Source organism: Passer domesticus, chromosome 7, assembly GCF_036417665.1.
Source record: "Passer domesticus isolate bPasDom1 chromosome 7, bPasDom1.hap1, whole genome shotgun sequence".
NCBI classification, from domain to species: domain Eukaryota; kingdom Metazoa; phylum Chordata; class Aves; order Passeriformes; family Passeridae; genus Passer; species Passer domesticus.
In genome coordinates, this window is record NC_087480.1 from 50884423 (window position 1) to 50898276 (window position 13854).

Below are 13854 nucleotides of genomic sequence, written 5' to 3' on the forward strand. Positions count from 1 at the left end.
ACTCATGATTTGCATTAATTCTCTTCTAATATTACATTAGATGATTTTCTAATATCACTTTTTCACAAAAAAGTTTGTTGAAATTGCAATAATTCTGTTAAACACAGGGTAGTAGAGGCATCTTTAGCCTGGCTGCAGATTTTTTGGCTCTCCTTTTTTCAACCTCTCCTTTTGCCTAAGTTGCTTTTACTGTTATGTGAGTTTATAGCTCAACAAGAAGAACATACTCCCAGAATTACTCTAAATAATTTAACTCTAGGTTATATGACTGATTACATATAAATGGGAATAATGCTGTTGAACTAAAATGTATTCCACATGCATTAAAAAAAAAATTGGTGTCAATGAAGGAATCACAGCCCAGAATGACACAGAATCAGGGATTCTTCCATAGATCTTGCATTCAGCCTGTTATAGACTACATGAAGCTCTACAGTTAATAAAATTTTGACAATTTATCTTTGTTGAAAAAGACATACTTCCAAGTTTTCTAATATGGCCTAAAACTATCATCAAGCCAATTTTCAACATACTAGTTAGTTGAATATGGAGTATCTGTGTTTTCACTCAAAAAAATTTTTTCACTGCTACATAAAAAGACATAACATTTGCATTTTATGTGGAAGAAAAAGATTAAAAATAAGGTTGGAAATGCTGAGTGAAATAATACCTTTGGCAAGTGGTATGTGCACACAAAGCACAGGCTCCCTAAAGGAAACCAAACAGCCTTGTCAGCTATTTCTGACTTTCAGGCCACCACCACCCTAATACCCTAAAACATCCTTAGCCAAGCAGGTGCTTATCAATACCCACGCTGTGAAGAGAGCACACTACTATGAAAATTCACTGAGGAATTTCACTAGGGTGAAAATTAAGTTACAGCTGGAGTACATACCATGCAAGCACCAGCAGAACATTCTTAGACACAAGAACACGAAAAAAGAGACAGTGGCACAGAGACTCCTGGAATGAACAGCTGCAAGAGGAACCCACCCACCAGTGCCTGCAACTGCTCACACACTCATCCCTAGTTCTTATGGACTCTAATAACTTCGGGAGGGGAATACTAGCAAGTATGTGAGCTTCAAATATACTTTGCTTATTTGAGGAGCCAAGGAGTTATTCTGGGTTCACTTATATTTGTAAAGAGGATGAAGTAGAGTTTCAGATGTTACAATCATGGCTCTTGATTGTAGTGCCTTAAAATGCATCTGTGGTCCTTAAATTAGATTAAGTTATTTAAAAAGTGGAACAATATGGAGGACTGCTAAAGCTTGTGAAATTACTCCTAGCTTTATAAGGTTTTGCAAACAACTATCTATTTAAAAATAAACAAGATGTTAAAAAAGAGACCAGAACCAAGCTATTTTCATATCTATTTACTAAGTACTATTCTAGAATACTTGTCATTGTTCTGGTAGGTTTTCACAGTAAGACAGAGCACAAAGCTAACCCCCTAAAATCTCAGAACAAAATCTGACCTTCATAACTGCACAGAAATTAGCTTTTTAGTATTCAACTGGGAAGCATTCACCTTCACATCGTGTTTTAAAACTCTGAAAACCATTTCCACGTTATCTTCCTGCCAACCCTGAATGAAACATGGCAGAAGTTCACAAGTGAGTTTGGCACTTAGCTGACACATTTAAAAAAGGAAAGCACTTACCCACTAGTAAAGAACTCACTGGGAGTTACAGATTTTAGTTCCAAGTACCACCATTAAAGTCATGGTTCCCTATTCTGCCCAGTCCTCCCACTTCAGTGGAAAATCAATGCAGTTAAAACATCAAGCAGGAAAGCAGGATGAGAAAGTAGAAACTTTATAGACTCAGAAGAGGAAAAAACCTTGCAAAGGAATCCACTTAGAAAAGTCATGGTACCCTCAGAGCAGCAGGGGCCCAGTGTTCTGCCAGCCCACGTTGTGTGCTCAGACCCCTTCAATGTGTGGCTTCCTGTCCAGTGAAAGGAATTACAAAAATCCAGTTCAGACAGCACAGCAGCATGAATCACCACAGTTTAGTTCCATGAGAGTGTGCCACAGTCTTCTAGCTAATCACAAGGGCACAATGGTTTGTCACCCCTTGCTGAAACATCCAAAAGCAGCTTTATTTATATTTATAAATACTCATAATTCTCAGAGTGCTGATCATCACTTCACCAAGTAGCTGCTAAAGCATTACATGAAGTCTTAGAGGACGCACCCAGAAAACACCATGTCATATTTACAAAAAGAAACAAGCCTTCAGGTGCTCCCTTTTGATGACTGGGTCCTAGAGCCACAGGTTAAAAAAGCAAGCCAAGAATGGAGCAGGGTACCCAGACTGTGTATTATGTGTTTACATTCTCCAGTAACAGAAATATCTGGGGGAGCTGGAGGCACCTCATCTAACCACATAAATACAAAGCTGTTAGTGACTTCAGCATGACAGGTCAGGGTATTTTAAAAATATCTCCCCAAATCTTGTACTCTACCAGTCCATCAGCATGGGTTCAGCACGTCTCATGGTTCTTTGTTGCAACTGCTCTGATGCAAACTGAAATAACAGAGTCCTTTAGGAAACAAAGCAACAGTCCTTCCATGCCCACCAACCCACAGAAGATACTCCAGCCTGTCCCTCAGGGGTGCTCACACCTCCAGCAGGGCCCTCTTCAAACTCTGAGCTCCTGCTCACCAATGTGAGACCAGGAACTCAGCAACCAAAGCTGTCTAGTGGGGAAGAGCACAGGACAGCATCAGATACTCAGTGTTTGCAACTCCACCTTCCTCCTAGTACTCTCAAACCTTTGTCAAGGTAAGCTGTGGCTGAGCTTACTGCTGAGCCACTTCAAATGGCATCCTTAACAGAAACCTCAGGAGTTTTCACACAGGGAATAATTCTCTGCTTATGTGTGAATAGCAAGCCAAATCTTACTTCCTTGGAAAAAGTTGACTCAACAGAGCTTTCATAATTGTTTCCAAGCACAACTATAGTATAGAGGGTTCACATAAAAGCCTTCTACTTAAAACAACTCATACAGGTATAAAAAGGTCCATTTTCCAAGACACTGGGTTCTCACCTAATTACCATTATGCAAAACCCAAGATGTTGTTCAGTCACTGTGTTCTGTATTACTTTGATGTTATTCTTAAGACAAAAGTAGTACAACTGACTAAAAGCTGAATTAAAAGCATGTGTATAGATGACAGTAATATATTCTTCATAAGCAGAGAATGCTTACAAAATTTTAATAGTACAATCCATTCAGTTTACACACACAAGCAATAAAATCCACCTGAAAACTGTGATGTACTGGTTGCAATGCTTGTCATCTGGAAAAAGATGCAATTTGCCTATGATATTTTCATAATCTTCAAGAGATTTTCCAAGTACTTTGGAAAGAAATAATAACAATTTCTGTGATGTTGATAATAGTTTGACTATTTTCAGACATTGAAGATGCTGACTTTGTCCATAAAGTTATATAATCTGCAGAATACCACATTTAATGGTGAATAAAACAAAACAACATGGCTACTGCTCTTACATCCTATTGCTCTCATCTTGCAAAGGTAAATAAACAGCACAAAATTAAATGAGTACTAATTTTAGTCTCTCCATGTAAAAATCAAGTGTACCTGAAAAGGAATGCAAGTTCAATTTATATCCCATAATCCATGCACACAGGTACATCAAATTACAGAAAAGTATTAGAGAATACTATACAAATTTGATATTTTGGAATAGTGATAAATTGAAAGAAATTATTCTTTCAAGATTTAAATTTGCTAAAGAATTCTTCCATAAATTTGATAACAGAGTTGGAATATTTTCTAATAGTTGGGGGTTTTTTAAGCAAAGAAAATACCAAAGGCTAAAAATATCATTTTATTATAGAGAACATGACCTGTGAAAGCTGTGTCTGAATCATCATAGCAGGATTTATTGTATAACCAACATTTCAAAATGGAAAGACCTCATCATGAGAAACTCTACGATCTCAAGGAAGAGGTGGAGTAAACACATGTGGTGCTATATTGCTGAAATCTGAATTTTAAGAAAACAAAGCAGCATCTGATATGTATTTTATACCCTGAATTAACACATCATGTGTGCTGACAGCTGAGAAATCAGCTTAATAAACACAAAATAGATGCATGCATGTGTTCACTTCTCTGACTCTCTGCTTTACAGACATATATGATCCTGAAGTAGATTTGAGACATGTATCTTGTATAAACTACATGTCACTAGGAGGTCTCTCCCTATCACACAGCCTTTCATTTCACTGAAAATGTAAACATTGATTCATAACTGCACATTATATGGTGCTACACTTATACAGGGCTACAGTTTTTCACAACCTAAATACCAGTAGATCTTCCCTGATTTTAAGATTTAAACTCTATCCTTTATAGAAAAGTTTTGCTTCTGAGCACTCTACTGTTTTCAAGTCTAATAGTTTAGGTAACAGTTTCTGTACTTTGATTTGAGAGAAAAGACCTGGCAACCAAGTGAAGTTTGCTCAGCTGTCTAATCCAGACAGAGTCTGTTTGGATGGATGTGCAGCACAAAGTCACTCCTCCTCACAGGGGTACTCCATTCTCCTGTAGTTCAGAAAGCACCACATCTCTGTTGCCCACAGCAAAGACCAGTTTGAATTCCAGTGCTGCTTATTTCAAAGCTGAGACTTTGAAGCCCCAGGCTGTACAGAACAGCCCTGTGGAGCCTGCCAGACACCTTAGTCATCAGCTTTAAACGTCACTGCCTTTTCTCAGCTCTTCACATCTCAAAACCAAGTGCAACCTGCTGCTATTTTTGTACAGCCACCTTCTAGTGACAATGGCATGGTCTGTTCAACCCCATTCGGTGTGACACTACATTAACCCGTGGGGATGCAGAGCAGATTCAAGATGCAGTGTCATAGTTAGAGAAGAAGGAAGTAGAAGGTTAACTTTCAGGCTTCCACATTGAGAAATTAGTACCTTCAGTACCTTTCCTATGCCAGAAGCCTCCACAAGCAGGTTAGGTAGAAAGGTCTTCTCACCAGACTGACAGAGGAGTCTCAAAAATAAATTAATTTCTCCCTGTGGTCTCAGTTCTTCCACACCTGTGAGTCAGTGGGTACTTAAAAGTAGGATGTTTATACGAGTGCATTACCAAGAGTATCCCTTCCTTTTTTCCAAGGCATTTCATTGCCCCTTTCTTGCATTTCCCACCATGCATTTCTTCAAAGAGAGATACTACTACACAGTGTTGAAAAGTGACAATAACCAGCAACTATTGCTCAGCTCCTGGAATTTGTTGTGTTTCTTCAATTTACTTTTTTTTTCCAATCAGTTTCTTAACATGTAATACCAAACCCAAAAGAGCAAACAAGAGCAACCCAAAACCCACCCAAGATGGTCTTGTCAAACTAAGATTTCTGGGAAGGTTTTTCTTTAGTCAGTACATCATGCCATAGGGATGTTGACATTTCAAAGCAAGAAAGACAGCCTGACAAAAGGAACCCACAAATTCATTTGTTCTTCCATTACAAGAAACATAAGCTGTCTAGCAGTTGATAATTCCACTTACATGTATGAAGAAGTACCAGAAAAATCTGATACATTCTCATCCCTGAATGGGTCACAAGGACAGAAGCAGCTCTACAGCTGGTGATCCTCAGTGAAATAAACATCAAAAGATGCAGACAAACAAAAGTGTGTTTTGGGCTCACACTTAGACTCTGTATTCAGAATGTTTGACACAGAAAAACTCTGTAAGAATAGGCTAATAATCTCAGTGTTTCTTTCAATTTCAGGGCAGAACTATTTAACAAAACACTGCAGACTCCAGTGACACTGCTCAGGAATGTGACTGGCTTCTGCAAACCCAGCTGCACACAGATATGGTTTAACAACTTAAGACATATGCTTAACTTTAAGCAATAAGATTTAAAGAATATCTTAAGAGCCCCACTGACTGGGGTCTACTTGTATTCCACTTGTCCCCAACAATGGGAAAGAATGAGATAAGAATCCTTATAAAGTTGTACTCTATGTAGCGTTCTTCTGAATCTTTAGTTTACTAAATAAAACCAATTATTAAACTTAAACTAAAAAACCAAATTAATAACACTATAAGGTTGCCAAATGCATTAGTAGCAATATGCTAATACTTGAATCATAATGCAAGTAATCATTAGAGCAACCTAACCATTGTCAATCACCTAAGTTATGCACATGCTTTATTACTTAAGCCTTGCTTTATTTTCCCTTACACTGGTTTACCACAAATAACTAATACATTGACTAGACAGCAACTTTAACTACATCTGTTTGAGCAGCTGCTGATCAGTGCCAAGCCATGGGGAAATATGCATACATTTACCTTTAAATACTCACAGCCTTCCTCCATGTAGAACAAGGGCAGCTTTAAATAGCAGGAGAGAGAATAAAGCCTGGTGTGATCGACATGTGCTCTTGAATCAGTTACACCACAGCACTTTGCTACAAAACTGGATTATTAGGTAAGGTGGGACATGTGCACAGTCCAGATATCTCACAGAGAATTAGAGACAGTAATTTATTTTAAAAACACCCTGTGGTTTGAACCATCAAAAGGAAAATCAGACACATCTCAAACCCAGTTACTTTTTCTAAGTGTTTTAGCAATTAACTGCACAAATAGATGCATGAAAGAAAAATTACACATAAATAATAAATTTTACTCCTTCCATTGTTATTGTTAACTTTTGCTATAACTTTCCACATAAATAAATGTACTCCCACATATAGTTTCAACTTTGAAACATTTCAAGCTGAAACAGAAGTTTAAGAAAATTGTACAATGTTAAAAGTCCATTAGGAATTAAATGCCTACACAAGCTACTTAAGCCTTCTAGTTATAGGGTAAACAATTTAAAAAATCACACCCCAAACTAAATGCTTGGCAAACAAATGTGCAGAGCTGTAGTGATGGGGCATGGCTAGTGCCAGATAACAAGTTGACAGCAATTCTTGAAGACTGTGCTGTGTGGATATACCACAACCTTTTATGCCACCTTGATGGGTCAAAGTCTTCCACTTAAAGGGCAGCAAGATTACACATAGTAGACACATTCATTAAGAGAAGTTCTTAGCTTTCGGGTATGTGCACACGCACACAATGTTTTAATTTCATTTTAAGCCCTTGAAAATAAATTGCAGATAGAAGTGTATCTACTTTAGTTCTAACTACTCAACCAATAAAACTGTAGTGCAGAGATCTCTATTTGCTGATTTTATGATTCTGTCAATATTCCATTTTGATATTGCACTCTAAAGCAATTGGAAAGCTCAAAGTATTGTTTCTGCACTTCCAAGACTAAGCTATCAAGCCAAGAGAGTTGATTTCCTTGGAAGTCTCTTCAAATTCTGAACTATCACTGCCTTTATCTCCCTGAGCCTCTTCTAGCTCACCTTTCTTCATTGTGCCCCAAAATTTTGCTTTCAGACAAGCCTCTCTTAAAAGTAGACTGCAATGCAAGAAGAGATTGTTTTCAGAGAAGTTCTAAAAGAGGAATTTGCCCTATGGAACAAAACACGTTCCTGATCATCAGTTTATGTAACCTCACACTGCCAGTACTCCAGCCAGAAAAATAAACACTTATCCCACCCTCACTCATTGCCATTTATCTGATTGTTCCTATCTCTAGAACATTTATAATCACAATATATACAAACTAATAAGTTAAGTGCAAGTACACCTTTTCTAGTAAGAAAAAGCATGTGCAAACTATAACTTTTTAAGAATGTATCACAAAAACATGAGAGAGGAGAAATAAAAAACCCAACTTCCTGCATTTGGAGGACTTTTTACACTTTTATATAACTTTTCAAAATGCAGGCAAGCAGTTATTAATTCAAGCCCTGACACATGGGGAAAATTATTACTTTTCTTTACTCAAAAAGAAGGTAAATATGTACTTTTTAAAAAATTGCAACTGCCCACATACTGTAAAAGCCAAGCAGAATTAGTTGAAATGCATTTTGTGTTAGGAAGTCTGAGCAGGGATGCACAGGAACAGCTAACTGAACAAAGTCTGGGAAATAAAATCATGTTGGTGGATTGTGGCTCCATTACAAGCAGCTTTTAGAGCTAAAAGGAGGACCAGCTTGTATTTCATTTGAAGAGAAGTTCCCGAGGGAGAGACACTTGTTAAGAGAGGGATAATCTGGTTAGAAAACTGAGCAAAGGTGATTCTTATAAACAACAGCTAAGTCCATGTCAGACAAGCAAGTTTTAAATGGACAAGGCAAGACAAAACATGGCAGGAGTCAAGAAGTGAGAGAGACAAGGGCTTAGACAGGAGTTTTGGTGTGGACAGAAAGAAGACAGGGCTCGGGGATGCCATTTAAGGGAAAGCAATGAGGTGTATAAATAGCCTGCACTGCTGGATCTAATGGCAAAGCTGTTGGGCAAACAGCAAAGAGAGTCCTCAAAAACCAGAAACAGATTCTTTCTCATCTTATTGGAAGTGCTTTTGGAAAAACCTCCAAGCTAATTGACCATAGTAAGTGACCTTGACTTCTCCATTGCTGGGTCAGTGAAGAGTAAAATAGAAATTCCTGAACCACTGTTGAAAAGATTTCAGCTTCTAGGATTAACAGAAAAATACACTCCATGTTAGCAAATAGCTGCAAAAAGATACATATTATGAATACCAGTATTTTCCAGCAGCAAAGCTACTTTGCATTTTTAGTAGAGTACTGCCAAAACTAAGAGTATCACTGAGAAAGCCAAGCATTATAGTATTTTTATAGACAAAAAGTTTGCAAAAATATGTTTGCTCCAGTATTAGATTGAACTTCTAACTACCAATCTTACTCTGTTCAAGCATTGTAGTGCTTTGTGATAAGGAATTTTATGGACAGCCATTTAGAAAGGAAGTGCTATTAATATTGGACAAAATGCCTTTAAAAGGAAGATTTAAATATTACTGATTAGGGAAAACATACAATCCAATTCAAACATCTGCACTTTGAGTATCTCTTGGGCATCAGAAATAAGGAGTTGTAGCAATAAGTTGCAATATAAGAGACCTCATGTTTTAGCAGTTACTGAACTTCAACAAACTGCAATAGCAATAAATGGTGTTCAAAATATGCATTATTTTTTAAAATATAGGATTGGAATAACTTCTCTGGGCTTTTCCTCAGACTTAGAAATACTTCTTTTCTTTCCCTCATTTGTTGGGATGAATACATTTTCACACTTAGAGAAAAGGCTGTTTTCTTTTGTTTCGATTTCAATCCTGTTTGAGCCACTATAAAAATGTTCAGGCCTTCTCCAAGAAATTAAGAAATTATTTAATGTACGTTTATCTTGAAGGAACAAACAAGCAAAAGTTTTCAAGCTAACATAAAAAGTTACATGACTCTTTAACTTATTTTATAGTATGTAATACTAGAGTTCACCTAACTGAAGTACTACAAGCTGCTCCTCATTGGAGACTAGGAATTATAACCAGAAACATTTGCTGTATATAGACAAATAAAATACACTCAAACTAAAATTTTTCCAATAACATTCAGAGGCAGGAAGAAAATACAGGCTGTAGATATTAATCCATTAATCCATCCAAGACATTACAGAAGTCTGTGTTAATAAATTATATAAAAATGAGTTTTCAACAGCTTCAGTGATTATGCAAAGATTTTTGCTGGTTTTAAGAGCTGCTCAAGAAAAGGTTTCTAATATGTAAATCAGTTCTCCAAACAGTTTAGAGACTAGGTTAAAGGCTGTGCTTATTCTCTCCAAAATGCCAGACATACCTCTGAGTGTGAGAAGAAAATTAAAAAAAGAAACAGACAAACCTTTCAACAAAATCATCCAACAGCACAGACCTTTGTGAGAGATTTTACTGTGGTAGCTTAAACACTTAATTTGTTTTAAACTGTATAACTGATACACAATAAAAAGCAAGTATTATAAAAATTAGAATGTATTAATACTAAAACATTTTAATATTGTCAGAAAGTTTAAGGGCCAGTGTACACAAGCCACCATCAGTTTGAATGCTAGCATTCCTTTTTATAGTAGAAATTAAAATAATATGAAGTACTAGGAATTTAGCACTGACAAGGAACCCTACAATTTGAGAATTTTCCCCTCTGACCTGAAATTCTGCTTGTAAGTAAAGCTATTGTTTCTCTCCCAACTCTTTGCATTCCTCCCAAGTTAACTTGACTAACATTTCAGTCTGCTAGAAAATATCTAAATAGGAAAAAAAAAAATGGAGAGCTTTCTTCAAGGGCAGACTACTGAAAGTACTGGAAGCTTTTAACCCTCTACACACCTTTACATTCATCACTCAGAAATAACAGGATGAATAATTTGTTTCACAGTTTTGTGCCAAGTGCCTCCTTTCTGATGGAGTGCAGCCTCATGCCTGTCTGTAGGCTTTCCATGCTGGTTCACAGTACTAAAAACAACCACAGTTTAGCTCTACATATTTCTTTATTTTCATGTCCAGAAGTACTTTTTCCTATTTTAGCTTACTGATCTCTATGATAATACTGAAAGTCCAGTGGAGAATGCAACAACAGTGAACACAATGGCATTCCATTATTTCATCTATTTAAAATGCAAGTCTTTTCCAGGGTGGTATTAATAATTTATAACTCAACAACAGCTTACCAAGTTGAAAATTATTATTTGCCATTATTTTTATTATTATTACTCTTAATAGTATTCTACTTATGGAGAGAAAACATATTTATTTATACCTCTGTCTTCTGCACTGCTGAAAGCTGAACATTTAGAAATATCAGAAGTAGCTGTCCTAGCAGGCAGAAGAGAGGCACTTCAGACACAGCACAGGAAGAAAGACAGTGGCTGCAGTGATAAGCACTTGTATTCCAACAGGCCCCCAGGTAACTCATTCCTGGCTCTCCCATGTGACATGTCAGCACAGCCTCCTCCAGAAGCCTGCTGCTTGGCAAATTGTTTATCAAGCACAACCAACTTAAAATAGTAAGTGGGATCACAAAGTGAAAAGCTAGTCTGTGGTATGATTTATGAATGGCAGCACTAAGATCTAAATTTGATTTGGTAGAGGGAAACGTTGTGAAGAGTAGCATTTAAAGGTTTTGGGAAGGAGCAGCATCTGTGAACAGCAGATAAATAGCAGGTGAGAGGTTTCAGGAGCTCCAGAAGTTTGATAGAAGAATTTACAGAGAAAGCCAAAATTGAGAAATTGCTAAAAATTTTTACCTCTGTAAGTTTCCTTCTGAACAAATTTGGAGTTCCTTATAAATCAAATTCTAAACATCTTCCATTCTTATAAGTAAGAACAAGAAGCGCCTGTCAGGAATTTATGTAGCACTTGATAGCATCTGTCCAACTGTCAGAGCCTCAACTCCAGCTGTGGCTGATCACAAGCACTTCAGGTAGAGGAAACAGAAGAAAAATCCACAAACCATATCTATCCTTCCTATGTGTAAGAGAAAAAAAACAGAGCTAAACATTTTGTGATTATTATTGCCGGTGAACAGTTGAAACCCTGAACCACAAGAGTGGGTTATAAGCATTTTTAACGAGCTGTGTCATCACAGAATGGTTTGGGCTGGAAGGGACATTAAAGACCATCTAATTCCAACCCCTGCCAACACTAGGTCCAGTGGCTCAAAGCCCTGTCCAGCCTGACCTTGAGCACTTCCATGGATGGGGCAATTACAAATTTATTAAGGACAAAGGCTTTATTTTATTCACTCCAAAGCTCACAGAAGAAGGAAAAATAGTAGCAAGGGGAAATACTTAAATGCCAGAAAGACCACACTGACCATTTAATCCCAGGTTTGTATCTTCTTCTCAAAGAATGAAACATCCCTCAAAACAACACTAAAAAAAAAAATCTTGCCTCTGAAGCATGTTGAGGGTAGCTTACTTCAGAAATTCACTTGTTTCACTTGAACAACCAGAAATTCTATCTAGTTATGACTCTGACAACAAGGTCTACAATTCCCCCAGCATCACATACCTTTTCCATGTGTAAGCAGCTATTCAGAACAAGTCAGTCACCTCTCAGTGTTTTGTTCAATAAGGAGCTGACATGTCCAACATGAACTACAGATCAGTTTGTCTTTCCAAAACATGGAAAATTTTTATGGCTTGTTTGAGCTGTCTAGAATCTCCAGTCTTCTGAAATATGACCAGGAGAATTGGACACAGTATTCTAAAACCACACTGACCCAAGACTGCATCTCTGCCTCTGTGCTGCTGCTGTCCTTTGCACACAGCCAAAGGTTAGAAAAGCTTTTTTCTGGCAGCAATGTGCCAAGAGCTTCCACTGATTATGATGTGTAAGTTTCCTGAAGTGTTTATTCACAATTTTTCTTTTAAAATCTCTCACTTATATGTACAATTCATACCTGCCAGGATTGGTAGTACAAATGTAGTTTATTACTATTTAAAGAGATGATTCAGATCTTTATTATTAACATTTGCTTTTTGTTAATTCAATATTTTAAATACCCTAAATTATAAATTTTTATCAACTTCCAGTTCTACAATTATTTTATAATCAATTATATGGTTGATAAAATTGCAGTATTTGACTAAATATCTTCCTTAAAAGGTAAATCTTTCTCTTAACAGTGGGCAGAAATATAAATAAATGCTCACATCAGTGAGCTAAATATTATCACCTAATTTATGCTATACCAATTCAGCAAACTGCAGATCTCTCAAAAACCTACAGTCCAAGAAAACTTACCTGCTTTGAAATTGTATCAACTGACACAAATTAAATACTGTATTATTTTGTCTGTGGCAACAGAACTGCAAATTAGCAACTCTTCTTTCACAGACATGACATGCTGGAGATTGGTCCAAATGATTGGGAAATTGCCCATTTATCTCCAAATCTTAACAAACAAACAAACAACTTCCATTCTCATTTTCCAAGATAAGTGGTAGATTAGGATGCTTTCTTTATCCAATTTCTTTAGGAAGTTTTAGGTATAAATCATCCAGAAAAACATTTCAGCTACCTCTTTTGCCACAAATTATAGTCATTCCTACATAGCATAGCACCCTCAATTTCTCTTTCTGTTCAGAACCGTAGGTTGTATTTTGCAGTAGAGTATTATTCTCATTCTTAGTAGCGCAAAGAAGGCTGTACTATCTTTATTTCTTTTGACCACTGGGATTTCATAATTTTATTGGATTTGCTTATTCTTGTGACTCTTGAACCCTTCAAGGCATCACAAGTGCCTCACAGGAGATTGTCCTTCTGATTTTTTATTAAAACATTCTGAAAAAGTGAGGCATCCTTTAATATACTTGCTGTTCAAGTCAAAAATTCAAGAAAGATAATGATGAAAAGCTCCAAATTCTCAACATAGAAAACAGTATTCACTAAACCAGTTCACCACTTTTTCCTCACTCATCTGGGCCAGCAAAAATAAAATTTAAATAATAAAGTAACTCAAGAGATCACAAATAATTTCTATAAAGAATGTTTGAAATGAATCAAATTCTCAGAACATTCTTGGTAAACAAGAATTTAGTTATCACATCTAAAAAATGAAATATTAATGGTAAATACTCCCAGGGTAATCAAACAAAACAATAACTAAACACATTGAGGATTCACATGAAGTCCTTTGAGTGTCATTTTATTAATTTGGCCTGAAGACAGAAATCACAAATGAAATTCTAATTATAATGGGGTATAAAATGCAGCTTGACTCTGATGGTTTCAGATACCAAAATGAACCGTTCAAATGCTTTTTTGCTTTAAGGGTTACATTTACACGTGTATGCAGATGAGTCAAAAACCAGCTCTGACCTAAATCGAATTCCCCACTTTGTCAAGGCTGTGTTTGGTTGATGCAGGACGAGGAGGGCC

The 13854-nt window shown here is 36.7% G+C and overlaps 1 protein-coding gene across 1 annotated transcript in view; it reads right to left on the minus strand.

The window, feature by feature from the left end:
• The window catches only part of MIGA1 (mitoguardin 1), a 32779-nt gene that overhangs the window by 12278 nt on the left and 6647 nt on the right, over positions 1-13854 (minus strand). The window lies entirely within an intron of this gene.